The 18,492-nt window shown below is 36.4% G+C and overlaps 1 protein-coding gene across 1 annotated transcript in view; it reads left to right on the top strand.

The window, feature by feature from the left end:
- EYA1 (EYA transcriptional coactivator and phosphatase 1) overlaps positions 1 to 18,492 on the top strand; it is a 151,216-nt gene that overhangs the window by 20,229 nt on the left and 112,495 nt on the right. The gene's annotated exons all lie outside the window — the stretch shown is intronic.

An 18,492-nucleotide genomic window follows, 5' to 3' on the forward strand; every position in this document is an offset into this window, starting at 1 on the left:
TCCTGCTCAGCTTCCTACATGTTGGAAAGGACAATGCTTTGGGCGGGTTGCCATTGAGGGTCAGCCAGCTTTCTTGGACCTTTCTACCCCCATGGGATCGTGCTGAGCAGGTCCCATCTGCTCTTCTGAATGATAAGATTTGGATAGATGAGAGAGGGGGGCTCAGTCATAGTCTTTAGGATGAGAGTGTTCATGGTAACTTTATGTTGGCTTCTCTCTGTGGGATAGGTCAGAAGAGAAGGGAGAAGATTGTAGATCTGGTCTCCAAGCTGACAGTAACTGTGAGGGAATGTGGAGAGGAAGAATGGAGGTACATGATTTTCATTGAGGATGACTATTGATGATAACAGCTGATGATGATACTAGCTAACGGTGTTAGCAAAATAAATGTTAGAGCTGAGATTTAGACAATCCAAACACAGAGAAGAGGATTGCTACAAAGAGCACATGGGATTTGTAAAGTTTTGGAAAAGTGCTTTAGCACTGGAATCCACAGGCTTATAGATCAAATCTAGAAAAGGTAATGATGAAAGATCTGCCAAAATGCCCCCTCCTCTTGTCTCTTTTCTTCAGAATAATTTATTTTGTAATACACCACAAATATAAGAATGTATAGGGCTGTTATTAAATTCTGTATAATTAAGAGGTAATTGCAAATTATATAGCAGTAGCCTATGTTATCACTGTTAATTTCCTTACACAATGATGGCATACTAGACCCCAGCATCAATTAATATTTCTAATCTATGGATTCTTCATTGACATTACAAAGCATCTTAAAAACAATCAAAAAACAACAGAAGAGTGTGTAGATACTCTTATGCTTATTCTATCAGTGTTTTTGGAACAATATGTATATGATTTTTCCTCACTTTAATGAGATGCTGAATCCAAATACCTGTTTTCCTGTTTTCCATAGAGCAACATAGGGTGGAAAGCTCTGAGTCTTCCAAAGAAGCAGGACCTCACATTATTTTTAATTTACCGCTTGAGTCAGGAGACATTCTAAGCTTTAGGAAGTAATTGATTTGTTTCTCAGTTTTTCATGAAAGCCAGTTTGTTTATTTGAGTGCAAACTGGCTAGGAAAACATCGCATTAGAGACTAGACAACAATAACAGAAGAAACAGCAGAGGTTGTGTTTTAGTTACTGCTGTTGAATTATTATATCAGGAAGAAAACAGAAGAAGTGTTTACAAGCACTATTTATGTTTTGACTATAATATTATGTGTTATATTATATATCTTCATATATATATCTTCGTATTCAGTTTTTATACACCCTAATTTCCTGTTTTACCAGATGCATAAGGCTTGATTCTGGCAGCTCTTCTGAACGTGCAGCTATTTAAGCAGCTCTTTGGTTAGTAGCCTGAAGCCACTGTATCACAAGCTGAGGAAGAAAAAGGCTGTATACAAGGAATATTTGTAATAAGCAATCAAACTTTCTCAGTGTTAGGATAAATCCAGTTTTATTGAATCTGAAAGATCTTGTTAGAAAATAAAGTAATTGGGATGCTGTTTGAGGTGCCAAAACAAATGGGAGCTGCTCCAGAGAGCAGACTGCGCTACAGGTACAGAAGTACAACTGGGAAGAGCAGATGTGTGACACTACGAATTGGAGCGGTCAGGTGTCTGTGAGAAGTTGGCATCAGAGCAGTGAGGCATAGCTCGTCTGAACAGCCATGGTAGCAGCGATGTGGCTTTGCCATATTTTTGATCTTGTCCATAACTGTGTGGTACCCATCTCTAACTCTGCCAAGGCTGCACTGCATTTGTACCAGAGGGACGCTCCTTACACAGCTTTATTCCTGCCGTGCTAACAGGTTGAAGACATACTCTTTTCTCTCAAGATGAGAACATATTTTCAAGGACATTTTTATCTGTAAGCTTCCAAGGAAATAGCTTTAAATAAGTGGGCATTTGCCTAGAAATTGACAATATTTAAAGCTGGCCAAGTGCCTATTTAAATAAAAAAGAAATCAAGTAGTAGAACATGAGTGTGGATTGTGTATGTAAACCATGGCTGGTTAGGTTGAAAGAGGAAATTGATTTACGTGTGCTATTTTTTTTTTCTTACAGAAGAATGCAAAGTAATTATTATATTTTGAATGACTATTGTTTCCGTGTAATGCTTATGGCATAAACACAGCCCCTGACTTCTGAGAGCCTGATAGAATTTTATCAATTCCTGTGGGAAGTTATGGCTTTTGAATGACCAGCAATTTTATGTCAGTTTATCTAATTGATAATGTTTATGCCTGTAGAGTGTACAAAACAGAAAACCGCTTTTGTGGCAACTTTTAAAAGCTGAAGCTAGGCTACAAAATTTGATAACCACAAAAACTATTTAATGCAGCTAAATGCCAGAGCCCAAATATTTTCCCATTATGTAACGTACAAAACAAACTCAATACCCACAACATTACAACAGCGCTTTTCCCTACTTCCTGGGAGGCTTACAGTTCTCTGCCTTTAATTTTGAAGATTTTTATAAGTACCTCATTTGTTGCCCTTGTCTGCAGAGAAGGAAAATAATAACTAAATGAGTAAATTTACTGGCAAGTTGACAAAAAGCTATTACTCTTCAGTAATTGTCAGTGGACTTATACGTGCACACATTGTGAGATAAAGTATGATGAGCAATATTGAGTTCATGATTGACGCTTGAAGAGGTTGAATGTTGAAGAGGTTGAGTTATATAGGCACAGATGTTAAAATGTTAGCAGTTCCTCTGCCTTTGCCACCTTAGACAGTTTATGCTACTGAATGCTGAAGGCAACACAATTAATTCTGAAATTGCTGAAGAGACTTCAAGAACAATTACCAACAACTAGTTTAAATTCTATAGTCCCTTCCGACTTGCAGTCAGGTTTCCGGCAACTAAACTGCCGCCCTGCTGACCTTAAGCCTGGGGATATCCTTAACACAGAATGCTATTTGTACTAAGTTATGAAATCTTAGTTTTATAATGTAGCTTGTGTTATTTAGGGAATAAATGGGGACCATCACAGATACTTCCCTTAAGGTCCCATACTTGTTGAACCTAGATGTTAAGTATCAAAATAGCTTTTCCTTATTTTCTAAAATGTGCAGATAATAATAATAACAATAACAACAACAACAATAATAATAATAAAGATAATAGGCCTGATGTTTCATCTCTTCTTGATCATTTAGGGCTAAGAATTAGACTTCCTCAGTGGTTTCTGGAATAGTCATGGTAGCTGAAACTCCCTCAAGCAACTCAAAGACCTTAATAAATGGGCAGGTTTTAAAAGACTACTTAAGATACAAAAGGGTGTTATTGAGGATTTTTTAATTAAATATTCTAATGCCAAAACCATTTTTGCATCTGTTACAGCTGTGAGTTTCTTATTAATGATATTTATACAAGTAATCAGAAAGGGGAAAATGAGGCACATAGTTGAATATCAGTGCAGTTGTTTTCACCTGTGATGAAAACAGTAAGTCAGCAGTATTTGAGATGAAGTAGTTGATTTTAAACTTTTCATGCCAGTGAGATGTCTTTTACTATAAAGCACACCTGAGTAAAACATAGACATTGTGTAAATATGTATATAATTATGTGATATAAATACATAATATAAGTATGTTATATATGTGTTAACTGAACTAGGAAGATGTATAGAAAACTTTTCAGTAGTACTGTAAGTATAACTATCACCAGTTGTGAATGGATCTCAAGTTTACATACATGAAAAATGATCTATTAAAGTACATTTTGTTCCAAATGCTAATTGGATTTTTAAAATATTTATATTCCATTCCTTCTGTATTATCTTTTAATCTCTGCAGAAGCAAAATACTACAATCAGAAAAAATCTTGAAGTCTTAATTTTGTAGATAATTTCTTCCAGAAGTGACTTGTAAGAAGGAATTTTATATGTAACTTTTCTAGGTATCATCTGATTGAAAGAAAATTCTTGAGAAAAAACTCTGATAGTGCCAAGGCTCATTTTGAAGGTGACTGCCATTTCTGAACCCTGGCCAAGGTGATGATTAGGCAGGTCATTTGTCACGCTGTTCAATTTTCCATTTTTGGTTGATTTTTGATTGCGAGCTTTCCAATTCACAGGGTAGATCTTCAGTATGAACCAAGTGTAAGTGGAACATTTTGGTGCTACTATAATTAGTCCTACCAACAAACAGTGCTTTTGCAGGCCTTCTGTTTCTCTATTTATGTACTATTATTAGTTTGTTATAATACAAACAAAATATAAATAGTTCATTATAGTGTCTAGGGGCCTAATCACAGACTATGTGTTCCTAGGTGAATGATGGAATACATAATTATTTGTAATGATTGGACCTAATGCAGAGATCATGAGAGAAACTATTACCATGTTGAAGTCAGCAAGAGGATTACCAGTGATTTCAGGGGGACCGGCCTCCCAGTTTTTTTGCAAGCGTAATTTTTTCTTGCTTGAGAGAACTCCATGGACCAAATTCCTCCCTTTGAATACTGTCTGTTTCTACCAGTTGATAATTAGTCTGTAATGCATTAGTCTATTAGTCTTTGGTGCATTTCAAAGACTATTATTTTGAATTATATCAGATTAAAAGTAGACCTTTGGTGAAATTTATGAAGCTCAGTTTTCACTAGCTGTCTCCTGTATGGATTTTCTATTATCTAAAATCTGGCTGGGGGTATGAGGCAGCCTTTCCCTTTACTGGGAAAAGCTAACCAGGATTTCTCTTCTAGTTAAGCTTCTCTGTCCCTTAGCACTGTAGAAGCTGCCCACTGTCTGCTAGGTTCAAATGTTAGCAAGCAAAGAATGAGAGACACATGGCCTGCACAACAGTAAAATACTTAGCATTTTTTATTTTTATGTGAAAATGGATTTCTGTTTTCTGTGGAATGAAAAGAAAAAAAAGGCAAAATTAAAAGAAAAGTAAGTTTTAAACATATCTTCACCTTTTGCTTATGTAAATATAAAATGTAAATATTAGGTATGTCATCATGCAAGGTAAACTCTTCAGCATCATCCTGTGTTGAAAAATGCTTCCTAGTAAATTAAATCAGATGCCAAGTAGCATTCCACAGGAACTTTTTTAAAGTCAGCTCACACATTAAAATAAAATTTCAAATCTTTTGCACAGTCTGGTTATAAAATTGGTAACTTGGATAACACATCTTGGGAAAACAATTGGAAGTTGTTTCAGATCCTGGAAGAAGTGAGACAGGAAGTGTGGGGAAGGAAAGTGTAACTTCTACCGTTTGGCTCCTGTGTCCTACACGTTTTAGTGCAAACTCATGTAGTCCACTTATGGGTACCACATCATGTCCTGGAAGTGAATTACCTATGTAATAGCTAGCATTAATAGTAAGTGAAATTTCATGTTGCTGGCTGAAAAGTGACTAAGAGCAAGTTTACTCCTAATTAAAAAAAAAAAAAAAAAAGGTCCTGGCCAAGACAGCAATTATACAGAACCATAAATCTTTTTATATGTCTTTTAATATTTACTTCCCTTTTTGTTATACTAAAGAGTGCTAATAGACCAACACACTTTTGAAATCCATCTGCAAGTATCTATAACTCTCAGATAACTAAAACTGATCACACCTTGTCCAGATATTTGTGGGCCATATTATCACTTGCCAAGTGCCATGTTTCATCACATACCTTCCCAAAAAGGAGCATACAAGGTGATTGATTTTATTTGATAATATTTGATATTCCTTTATAAACACTATCTATGTGTGTAAATGACAATGCAAAGTCAGGGGGACTTCAATGAATGAACCAGAGGGGACAGGCTGACTGTCTTGAGGACCAGAAAAAGTTTTTATGTCTAGTCAAGACATAGAAATTTAGAGGGATCAGTGACCTAATTAAAGAACATGAATTCTTCTAGTGTTGACGCCTAAAGTTCAGATGTTCTTTTTATACAGGAAACTCGCCTGCCTGGCTGCTACACAAATATTAAAACAACTCTGTGTGAGACAAGTTTTTTCAGCATCTGGTCTGCAGCACCATGAGGCAGTAGCTAAATCTTCGCTATGCAAGACCTCCTTGTCAATCTTAAGCCTAAACATAGTAGCCAGTGTAATAGGATGTTTACTAGGGGAAACAAATCATTAATGTCTCGTGATAAGCTCCTAACAGACTCCATATTCCTTCTGCAAGTTACTGTAAAATGACTACTGTGTTTTCTTCTTTACTATATTCCTTTCAGGAAGAGACTCTGCATGTCTGCTAAAGTCATTTGTAGCCTTGTCCTCCATATAAATGAATGTCAAGGTTGAATAAGATAACTAATGAGTTGGACGACTTCATACTTGAACACCAGAAGAGAGGTAGCTCCAAGTTTCCTTCCTTTAATCCTTAGTGGGTCGCTCTTACTCTCATAATTTTTTCTCCCGACAAACTTCTTACTGTGAGTTTCTGGAAAAAAAACCCCGCCTTATCTAGGGCTTATCCAAATCACGTCTACTTCATTACCACATTCACCCTGGGACAAAAGCCCTTAATGCGGGACAGGGGTAAAATATGAAAACAGCGGTCTCCAACTGTTCTAAATCTTTACATTTTTATAACTAAATATTTTAGTGTCAGAAATGTAACTAATAAATCGAAAGCTTTCAAAATCACAACCAGGAGGTACACTGTACCCTATAGCACATGTTTTAAAAAGGAAATGACTGAATAAATTAAAACATGGGAAGACAATCTGAGTTACATAATAGCTATATATATTAAATCATTCAGGAGAAGTTGCAGCTGAACTAACACTCTGTAAAAATGAACTCTCTGTGGTAGACTCTTCACTCACTGAACTTATTTAAAATGTAGCAGAGAGAAGTGAATGATTGTACGAAATGGAAAATTGCTGCCATGGAAGAGAGATGTTCAGATTTATTCCTTCCAGAGAAGATGATGATTCAGTTACATACAAGGGAGAAGCAATTAACTGTATCTTTCAGTCTAAATCTGATGCTTATTTGAAATGATGTTTAACCCCAAACCAGTTCTGGCCCTCTTATCTAAATGTGCATCTCTAAAAGGAAGAAGACATGATCTATTCATAGAGAAGACATCATGGATGTAATTAGAAATTTTTTACAGTCTGCATAAACACCAGGTCTAAATGCTTTCCCCATAAATGCTCGTATAAGCACCCCACTGACCATTTTTTTTTCTCAAGATGTTTAATCGTGTTTTCACTTCAAGTACATGACATAACTACAGCCTGGCTAAAATTAAAGTCTTAATAGACTAATATATAGTCCCTTACAGGGGGCCCCTTACAGACCAACCAGCCTTATGAATTCAGATCTTACTGGTTTATCTAAATTAGGAGCCAATGAGCTGGAACACATAATTTAATTTTATGATGCACTGAAAGTATTTCAGTAAGTAGTCATACCAGACTGCTATAAAACACAATCTCAGAAGGGTATTTTACAGGTTGTCTCTATAATAGATTTTAAAGAACAGAAATCACCTTTTCTTTTCAGTAAATATTTCTGATTTTTTTTTCTGATCTGTCAGAAAGGTGCATTTATTGTTTTTTAAAGAACTGAGTTTGAAAAATACTTTGCCATGTATCAGACCAAAATACTGCAGTTAGTATGCGGAGAATGAGCTCTTTTCCTTTCTTCTGTTCCTTTTTCAAAAAGGTTACTTGCCAGAGCTGCCTTCTAGTGATCTTCCTTTTATAGCTGCTATGAAAACATCAGGTTTTAGTTTGTCAGAGAAAGAAGCATATACTTATAGCCAACCCCCTATACTCATATGCTAAAAGCATTAGTATTTCATATTTGCACCTAGAACTTACCGGTTCAAGGGATTGTCCACTCATGCATCCTGGAAAAAGAGTGAATTCCCTCGTGAAGATGCACACAACTGGTAACTATATAATGTATAAAACTTTTGCTACAAAAATTGTTTTAACTAAATTTATTTATTTAGGAGAAATGCACAGAAAGCAGTAATATTATTTGGAAGGACTCCATTGTATTTCCTGGCATGTTTTCTAATCAGTGATTTAAATAAAATCAGAGCGATTGTGCTGAAATTTCAGGGAAGAACTTTACTATGTGAGAATGCTTAGTGGTTGCTTGGTCTTTTCTCAGCTGTATGCCACAGCAGCTGGGGCAATTTCAGAGGGAAGACAGCACAAATTCAGTACCTGTGCTTCCTGTTGTCTTTGAGGCAGCAACTGAGTTGAATCCTTTCTACTTAGGCTGGTGAGGACTTGGAAGTTGGTGAACTATGAATACTTAAGTTCATGTCATTCAACAGGGCTGCAAGTTTTAACCAGAGGTGGACATACCTCTTCACTGTAGGAGCACCATCCTAAAATCCCTGTGGATAAGATGTTGCATGGGATCCATCACATGCTTAGGAAAATCAAGGATAGAAGGAGCTTGATTTCCCAAAAAAAAGTGACAGAAGAGTCCCTCTTCTCCATTGGGCTGACCTGTCTTGCTTCTGAGTCCCAAAGCAGCTAAGGGATGTCATCTTTAGCAAGCTGAACCTTCCTGGCAATATGGATTGCCTGGCAGCCTGAATAAAACCTTGCTGCTGGCCTTTCTATTTAGCTTCACTGTAGGGAAATCCCTTTGAACGTCCACTTCTGTCTAGCACCACATTTTGGCCAGCCATATCTGATTGCTTGAAGAATCTGAATCAGTTTAAGTATTAACCTCAGGAGTAAATGGTCTCATTATAATCAGTGCAGCTACCAACAAGTTAAACTTATGGTTCGTGATTTAAGACCTTCCGTTAGTAGATGAATAGAGTGGATTCTAGTGGTTCCATATGTCCACTCATTTTTCATGTATTAAAGGTACTGCACAAGCCACATCTCAGACCAAGCTGTTATACAGCACATTATTATAATCTGAGGTAGAAGTACACAGCATATAGTGAGGTTAGACACAAGACTTGTTGATCTGAAAAGATACAGTCTGTATAGCAGTGAAGTGAAAACATGTTCATTTCATCTGAAACTCCGGTATACACCATTCAAGGATCAAGGCTTATTTCTTCTGCTAAATTTCTGGGAGTTTATTCTATTAAAACCAGTGCTTGAAGCTGGGAGTTACTGTTTCTAGAGTTCTAGCAGAATGTTTTTCAGAGACACTTATCAGGAATGGGACTACTTTGTTTTGTAGAAATCCAAGGAGGGTAAAGTCCATTCTTGGCTGCTATAGTAGTCTAAGTGGTAATCCTAAAAATGATACAAGACAACTCCTGGTCTTGTAATGAATAGTTGCTTTACCATTTATCTATAAAGAACATTTCTTTTAGATATATGTATTTGAGGCCTAATTGAGACTAATTTTCATTGATCTATGAATAAGAATAAAATCAGCATTTTTAAACTTTTAATGGACCTTTTCTTTCCTAATGGCATCTTTACTCATTGCATATCACCATAATATTTTACATATATTGACTGTAAATTGAACAATATTAATAGAAGCATAAAGGAGGGAGAACAGACTGTTTCATCTGTCACCATCTCTGAAGCAGGATCAAACACCTTAATTACCACTATACCAGTGAATGCTTATCTAACATAATGGTGGAGTTTGCTCCATTCCAATTTCACAGAGGGTAATTCACTACCCTCTTTGTGAGAGATTCCTAAGAATCAGTAGTGATTTATCGTATCTCTTTCCAATTTTCTTCTTTTTAGATCCACCAACTCTAGATCCACCAAGCTCAGTTCTTTATGTGATTCCTGATAACTCATGTTTCCTTAACTTGAATGTCTCTTTTGCTCCTTGAAGTTCAACATTTTTACTGCGGTGTTACCTAAAAGAAGCTAAGGCTGTACTGGAGTAGAGATGTGTGGGAGGATTACCTTGCATGTTTTGCATTTGACATTGCAGTTAATCTGTTACAATAGGATGAACAGTTTTGGGTTATTTTTTTATTCCACACAGTTTGCTTAGGCTAATTTTGTGATCTGCTTGAAAGCCATTTCTCCGGAACTGCTATTTATCCAGTAGTTTTTTCTCATATCTGTGCAGCTGCCTGTTTAGATGCTGCAGTTGGTTTACATGCAAAGTATCATTTTATTTCATGATAAAAGAAACTAAAAATACAAGCTCAGTTTTCTGACCTGGCAGGGAAGGGAATTCTGAAAACTTTCAGTGAGCATTTTTAATTCCAACTTTTGATTTTATTTCACCGATTTTTATATTTTATCCTCACTGGTCTTGAAATTAATGTTCAGTACATATTAAATTAGAGCTATACCACAACTAAAGTGAAATCAACTCAGTCTATATTTCAGATAGTTAAAACTCACGAGTTTTTTAATTGTCAGGGTCTTTTAACTATAATATTTTCAGTCCTTTTTTTCTTGAATTTTTAGTGGAAGTCTTGGAAGGACATTTATTTTTATTGATAAATTCTGAAAAGTAATTTTTAATTTTTTTGTCAGGTGCTCAGACATAAACCATTGGCTTTGATCATGTCCTGTAGCATGTTCTTGCTTTCCTAGGCCATATTCTTGCAGATGTGCATTTGCATGTAACTAATGTGGCTTAAGTTGGGGGAACTGCTTGCAGGGAATATACTTACACATGTGTTTACATCTTTTGAGTACTGAGTCTTTACTTTGAGGTCTTCAGGGAAGCAACTCAGTCTGCTTTCCTTCCTAGAGAGTGTCTCATGCATTATAATAACAACAAATAATATGAGAATAGGTATATTTTCTTATTCCGACATACTCCTATACACAAAGAAAACTAGGTTCTTCCAAATTTTCAAATGCCTGCAGATTTCTTTAGCAAATACTTTTGTTGCCTGATGACCTTTCCTTCATTAGTATGAATTTCCCTTCAAGGCAGGCATTTTTCAATCAACAGTAATTTGCATATAATTTATCAAGAGAAAAGAAAAGCAAAATAATTTTATTTAAAGATTTCCCTTTGTTTTAAGTGTCATTAGCAGTTCTGACTAATCAGATTTTTACAATCTCATCAGGCGCTTTTAGAAAATCTCTATGAACTCATCTAGAGGATGCATTTATTCCTAAGTGTCCTGTATTGCATTACAGCACAGTAACGAGTCACTGACTGCTACAGATGTTTATGTGAAATGCAATTAACACTCTGCCAATTTAGTTTTTATAGGGACACAATCAATTTTTATTCATTTTAAAGCTAGAATGCTTTCTTTTATTGTGTGCTGCCTCTCTGCTGATTATATAGCTAAACAAATTATTCTTCTGTTTGTAGTAAATGGGAGTGTTTATGCAGACAGTACTATGGCATATTGCATGGATCACATATAAGATAGGAATTAAATATTTGGATTATGTAGAATTTGTAAGAACTAAAAGTGAATTTAAAAATATAGTTAAGTTTGGTTGATTTAAAAAATATCACATAGAAATGTGTTTGATGGTATTTACAGATGTTTATTTACTCACAAGCTTGGTCTTGGGATGTGCTTAGTGTCCACAGCTACTGTGGTTTTCATTATTAGGGGAATGGAAAACTTGGCTTGTTCGGGATCTACTTTAATCATGACATTTTCTTGGATATTTGACTTAGTTAAAGTAATCGTGGTGAATAATACTAAGTTTTCATATTCTAATCTTTGCTGCATAAAGAGACCCTAAGTGGTATGTTCAAAAAACATAGGGGTATTGTTGTAAGGGCGGTTATTGTAAGGGCTGTCAAAGACTTGAGAAGAATGGAGATTTCTGAATGGTCCCTGTTGGGTAATATTTTTTTGATATTAAAGATGATGTTAATTTGAGTAAAAAGCAAGAAAGTGAAAGAAAACTGGAGGTGGCATGAATGTGAACTATTAGGAAAAAAATTGCTTAGAATGAACCACCTTCTGCATTTAGCAAAATTATTGATAAAATTGGCTGTGCTTATGCAGAAACTACTTTTTTTTTTTCCCTAGGAAGTGGTACCACCTTAAATAATTGCCTGTTATTCTGACTTGAATGACATGCAGAATCTTTAAATAGGTCTTCTGATCATTATTCTTTCTTCCTTTAGAAGCGTGCCCATATAATTTCCTATCCCTTTCTTATGCATTTGTTTGTTTGATTTTCTGTCTTTTTTGATTGTTGGGCTATGTTTATCTGCTTTAATCAAAGCTTATCAAAGAGTTGCTCCCTGCCTGTCCTTAGCATATATAACTGTATCATCAGGCTGGCCAGGGAAACACTTGTACGTGACTTCATATAGGCCATCTGCTGGCATCTTCTGTTTGGGAAGGCTGTGGTTGATCACCACACTGTTCTCCTGGAGTATTTTCTCTCCTGGAGTATATTTCATACTCCAGCAATCAGTCTCAGCACTGTCCGTCTGCCAATACTGATGTTTCTTCCATGGTGGGTCCTTCTGGTCACTTTTCTTTTTCATGTGCAGTTCTAGTGGTTGTTCCTGTGGTGTTCCCACTGCTTCTTGCCATCCTTCAAACCTTCTCCTGGTCCTGCATTGCTCCTTACATCCCTGCACCCCTACCTCCTGTCTCACCAGTCCTAGCTTTCTTCTTCCTCCCTCTGCTCCCCTCTCTGCCTATTCTGCATGCTTTTCTCAGCTCCAGAGCTCCTTTTCTCTCTCATCTGCTCTTTCCCTGCATTTGAATCAACCTCTTTTTCTTTGTGGACACAATGCAGCAAATGAAGGGAAGGAAAATATCAGTAAAAAAAGAAGATAAAAAACACATTTCTGCCCTAATTTTATGAGACAGCAGACTCAAAATTCCCCATAGCATGCTAAGTGTGGACAGATTGGTCCATAGGATTGACCTGCTAAATGTTACGTTGTCAAGTCTCTTACCATGAGCTGCAGTTTTCCAAAGTTAATTATTTTTCACCAGATTAATTTGCTGCTCTGAAATAAATCTAATGTTCCTTAAAAGATGTATATTTTGATGTTGCTGTTAAAGATGTATATTTCGTCTTTAAAAAGAATATATTTTGAATGTGGGTGGAATTGTTTTTTATCATTCTCAGAAACGTCTGAACAATTTTGATTGACATTTCATATCAATCAGCTTGATATTGGGGAAGCTGTGAATTTACTACGGAACTTGTTTCCCTAGTAATTAAAGCATATATACATTCAAGTTTTCTAGGACTCTGCCAGCCAAGATGGAAAGTAAGTTGAAAAGCCATTTCTTCTACAACTGCCTTGCTAACCTTTCGCCATCAGGCTGAAAGGCTTGTAATTGCTTTTCTAGTCCAAATCACACAGATTGCCTGTCAAGTATCATGAATTCTTATAGTTCCGTTATCCTCTCCGATGTTATTTTACTCAAGATGCAATTACAGTACAAGGCTGAATTTTTTTGACCTCAAGCATTGGAACAGAACCTTAACTTAAAACCCATAAGTAGCTTCCTTAAATTTAAACTGTGACTATAAATAATGCACACACTTTTGTGTAATGAAATAATTAATAATTCCCCCAAATTTAGTTATGAACTACTAAAGTCAATTTTTTCAGATTTCTATAGGATGCATCTAGTAACTTTATAGAGCATCACAACACAAATCTAAAGAAAATATCTACAGATTATAAAAAGTGCTTCCATTGGTCATGTAAGGATTATCATATATTCAGAGAAAATGAACAAAAGTTTTTTTCTTTTTCAGATGTTTTTTGCCTGATCTGGCTTTCTGTGGCAAGTAGCAAAGTATTAGCACCTTTGGTGCTAATACTAATAACTCACAACCTAGTGCAGAGGCCTCCCTGCAGACAGTGTGAAGGCTTCTTGTTTCACTTCTTAAAATTTATTAGTATTCAGGTTCAGTGAAGCCTAGATGAATAATTGCAGAAAATAAACACCCCTAGGAAGTATGAACAAGGTGAGCTACAGAAGCTGCTCTTACACTGAATTCAGATGAGATCCACATTTGGTTCTCTTTCATGTTTCTCCTGAGATTTTTCAAAGGAAATGGTACAATGACAATGACCATTTTTAGTAACACACCATAATTGCCACAGTGTTAGGACACCAAACGTTGTGAAGCAGGGGAAAAAAGGCTGGAAATGACCAGCAAGGACACTTTAATGAACACTTGAATGCACCTCAAATGAAAACCAGATGTTCTTTGTTAACTTCAGCAGTAAGCCTTCTGTTCTGATGAGGAAACTGTGCCTTCATCAAAGACAGAGAACAAGGAGAGAGAGCTCTTTCCATCATATTTTTTGTATGTTTAATAGATAATACTTTTTTTTGTATGCTTAATTTTTTTTGTATGTTTAATAGATAATACTACAGAGGTATGTTTCTGTACCTTTGTGAACCTTTATGGCATTTTTAACATCACTGATACAAATAACAACCCATGGCGCCATAACTTTATGATTTGAACAGTACAGTTCTTTATTTAAGAAAGCCCTATAACACAATTTGCTTAACAAATGGAAAATATTTCTACAAAATAACTACTAAAAACTACAAAAAAGAACTATTTCCTTACCATTTCACTGCACCAGAAGGAATACTGCAAATAAAGTGATGCCGTAAATAGATTTTCAGCATACTTTTGATTTAATAGATCGTAAATACCATTTTTTAGCTGTCCATTCTCGAAGTTCTAGTGGGACTGCCTAGGTCTGGCAAATCAACCGCTGACAGGAAACTAAAAATTCCTGGGAGAATTAGTCACAGAATTTATGTGCACGTGTGTATCTATATTGATACATACCTAGACATTGAGAGATATATAGCATTGTATATAAACTCTAGACCCTAAAAACATATTGGCTTGTAGAACACCTACAGCAGCTAATTCAGGCATTAACTGCTCCAGCTTCCCCTGTAGACCTGCCAGTTCTACTGCAAGTACAATTTCATGGACACTGCTGGAGTGTAACAATGGTACTTTGTCTATTCAGACTTTAAGGAAAGGGTTTAATTAGAGATGTTCAGAAGTAATTCTGGAAACATATAACATTTTATAGGTTTAGCACTGATTTATCCAGGTCATCAGGTTGTTCTGCAGCACACAGTTTACAACCAGCTGAATCCTTAATATTTAGTGTGAATTCTGTCCCTGCCCTGGAAAGAATACAGGTAATTTACCATCTCTCCCCTTTCCTGCTAGGAGAAGTAGAACTAGAAACAGACAGGTCATGGTGGAGCTAGCCGCTCTGTGCTTCATCACTTGTTAGACTGTTAATAGAAGTACAGGTGGGCCCCTGGTTTTTTTTGCTGGAGGTGAGGAATGCACAGGAATAGCCAGCTTCTTGTAGCTGTCCCTCTCCACTATGTCTGAACATAGTTTTAGAATTATGTATATAGTATTATTTCATGAATTACTAATGTAACATGAATCATTACAATTGGCCACATCAGGGCCTACTGAACGGAAATGTAATGTATCGTGCCAAGATCTACTTGTAGACAATTTAATTTATGGCTTATTGACTAAAATTTGTGACCATTTTTTACCGAGCTTTTAATATATGCTGCATAAGGGTATATCAAGGCACTTGTTCTATAATAAGTGATGGAGGAGATCTGAAAGAGTAGCATGCACTGGCTAATGCTAAGCAATACACTAGAGCTACAAGTTCTTTATGCATTAATTCTTCTGTAATTAGTATTTAAATATTTAGCCATTTATGTCTTTAGATAGTTAATAAATCAGGATTAAAGGAAAATTCATTTTGGAAGCAACCCAAGAGGTCCCTAGTCCAAACTCCTGCTCAAACCAGGATCACCTATAAGGTCAGACCAGGTTGCTCAGAGCATTACCTAGTCCAGTCTTGAAAACCTTCCAAGTTTTTCCCTCAGGGTGAAAAAGGTTTTCCTGTTATCTACGCTGAAATTCTTGTGTTTCAGCTTATGCCCATTGTCCCTCATTCCCCCACCATGCACCACTGTAAAGAGCCTGGCTCTTGTCTTCTTGATGACCTCCTTGCAGGTACTGGAAGGCTGCTACTAGGTTCCTCTTAAGCCTACTAAACTTGTAGAGTTTGCCTGATTTAATCCACTGGCCAAGCCACATACTACTTTGAGGAATAAAGGCTGGTTTTAACCTTTAAACATCTCTCAGCAGCTCACTGTTGGCACATGTTTAGGTCCTTCAGACTTTTTGCCCTCGCCTTTGTTTATTAGTACTGCGCCTATCTGCTCTGTACAAGTGTTGGTCTGACATCAGTGAGCAGTTGTGAGTGTTGTGCCCAGAGGTTCAGTGTGGGGAGAAGTAAAATGTTGGAGGGGATGTTTGGGTTGTGGATACTCAGTATTCTTCGTTGGCTGCAGATGAGTTTTGGTTTCAAGTGCCTCTTCACATAATAGGAGTAACATGCTATTTATATTAGCCTCTCAAGGTTCCTCCAAAGATCAGTGGATCTCTCCTCTCTTGTGTTGTTTCCACTTAATCTATTCAGAAGAACATACCCTCTTTGCATCCTTCTTGCTTTCTGCCCTTTTGTGGGGATTTTAAACTCTAAAATGCAAGTCAGATCCACAAAGCTACTGGGAACACCAGTTCATCTTCAGAGGACTTCTGTTTAGCTCATCTTCACTAGATTATATGATTTATCTTACTACTTAGTATTTCGTAAAACTCTTAGGACTCCCACTCCTTTTCTTCGATTATCTGCTTTGCTCTGCATTTCCTTAGCACATCTAATTTTCAACACAAGGTGTTTGGAAATGTTCATACTATGAAAAGTGGTTAATATGTTTTTATAAACAGTTTCTCTTTTACAAATCACTGAACCTCAGCTTCTGAGAATGTGTTTCAAAGTTGCCGTTAGCTGTCTTCAATACTTTGCATTCCAAATTGTTTTGTTCCTGTGGCTGGATTGAGACTGGATGGGAGGGAGTAGGTGGGGACATTCTCATATGTCCTCAAAGGGAATTCAAGGGTGTGTCTTACATTTGTTTCAAAGAAAAATGCCAAAATTGACCAAAAATAAGCATTGTCTATATCAATCCTATTTTTCACATTTTCCATTTGAAAGAAGAAATCCTGTGTATGCCTAGAGATAAAAGTGAACTGACTTGTACAGCTGTATTAAGAAGTTTGCATACATTAGTTACAGCATACCAGAAATTACTGCATTTAAGATGTTGGAAAGACCAGATTCATAGATATTTTAGGAGTCTTGCTCATCTGTCACAACTTTTTGCTTGGCTCCAGAGTTTCTATCCTTCCAGGATTGCTGCAGACTTGTAGCTGGGTTGCATGAAACTGAAGCTTTCATAAAGCCTTAGTGAAGTATATCCAACAGATTTTGAACACAAACTGTTGGCAGGAAACATAAGGAATTCCTTGAGATTCTCTGATAGTTTTATACTTCATATTTGTAGATTTTTTTTGCCACAATATGTAGTATTTCTACTGTAAAGACTGTTTACTTTGGCTAGATGTAGAGGTAGAAAGCTTTTCTTTTTGATTCTGCTTTCATGGAAATGATTGCCAGTTTAGCATTTTGTTCTCATATTCAGAAGACTCGTAGGAGATTTAGTGCCACATGAGACTGGAGAGATGTACTAGATGGATGGATAAAAAATCCATCCATCCTCCATGAGAAAAGAGGGGAGCAGATCACCAATATTCTGAATATCAGAAGTTGTGATCATTTAGGTTTGGTGATAGCTACTGATGAACAGTATGTATGTATGGATAGATGGACAGTTTGCTCTTTGAGCAGATCTTTCGACTTCTGTTTGATAGCATCCCCTGCAGTGCCTTGGGAAGGCTTTAGTTAGCAACATGTACCCAGTCCAAGTTCTCCAGATTTTGACCGAGTCCATCAGAGCATCCCTCCTATTCTGCAAGCAGGAAAAAGTCTTAGTGTTTTTGTTTCTTTCTATTTTAAGTAGACTTTTTCTCCAGTGTAACTGAAGTTTTGTTGTTCATTATGCCAACTAGGATGTCTCATGGAGAACTGAGGTCATGGAAATCGGCTGGGGAAGGACTTCACAGCAGCAGGAAGGAGTCTAGAAATGGCAGTAAAACTGTGGTTTTTCATTTGGTTATTGAGGCCTATTAAATTTATGTTTAAGTGAGCAAACTTCTGAGATATGAATTGGTACACTGAAAAGAAAAATTTGGGGTCCTTCCTATATTTCAAGCTTTTGCAATTGAAAGTGTAAATTCACGTGCTATTGCTTGTTGTTTTGTATAAAAGCCAGGCTGGGATGCCGGTTCATGTGATTTGTGAAAATACTAAAATATGTACTTATTTGGGAAGTAATTCTCAGGTTTAATTTATATATTGTGAATAGGTCTTGCAAAGTTTATCCCAATGTCATCATAAAATAAATTCACTCCTGCTTTAGGTGACAGTAATACAACAAAGTTTTGTTTACAGAAGTAGATTTCAAAAGAAATACTAGAGAAACCAAATAATCCCCAAATGCACAATAACTTAGGTACAAGTTCAGTTTTAAAAATGAGTTTGGGGATACATTTAATGGGAAAAATATTACATGTATTTCTTCTCTTTCCTTCTAGTTCCTGTGCGTTGAGATTCAGTAACACATGCGTGCAAAAAGCAGAGCTTTATGAAAGC

This window comes from Strigops habroptila, chromosome 1, assembly GCF_004027225.2.
Source record: "Strigops habroptila isolate Jane chromosome 1, bStrHab1.2.pri, whole genome shotgun sequence".
Lineage (NCBI taxonomy): Eukaryota > Metazoa > Chordata > Aves > Psittaciformes > Psittacidae > Strigops > Strigops habroptila.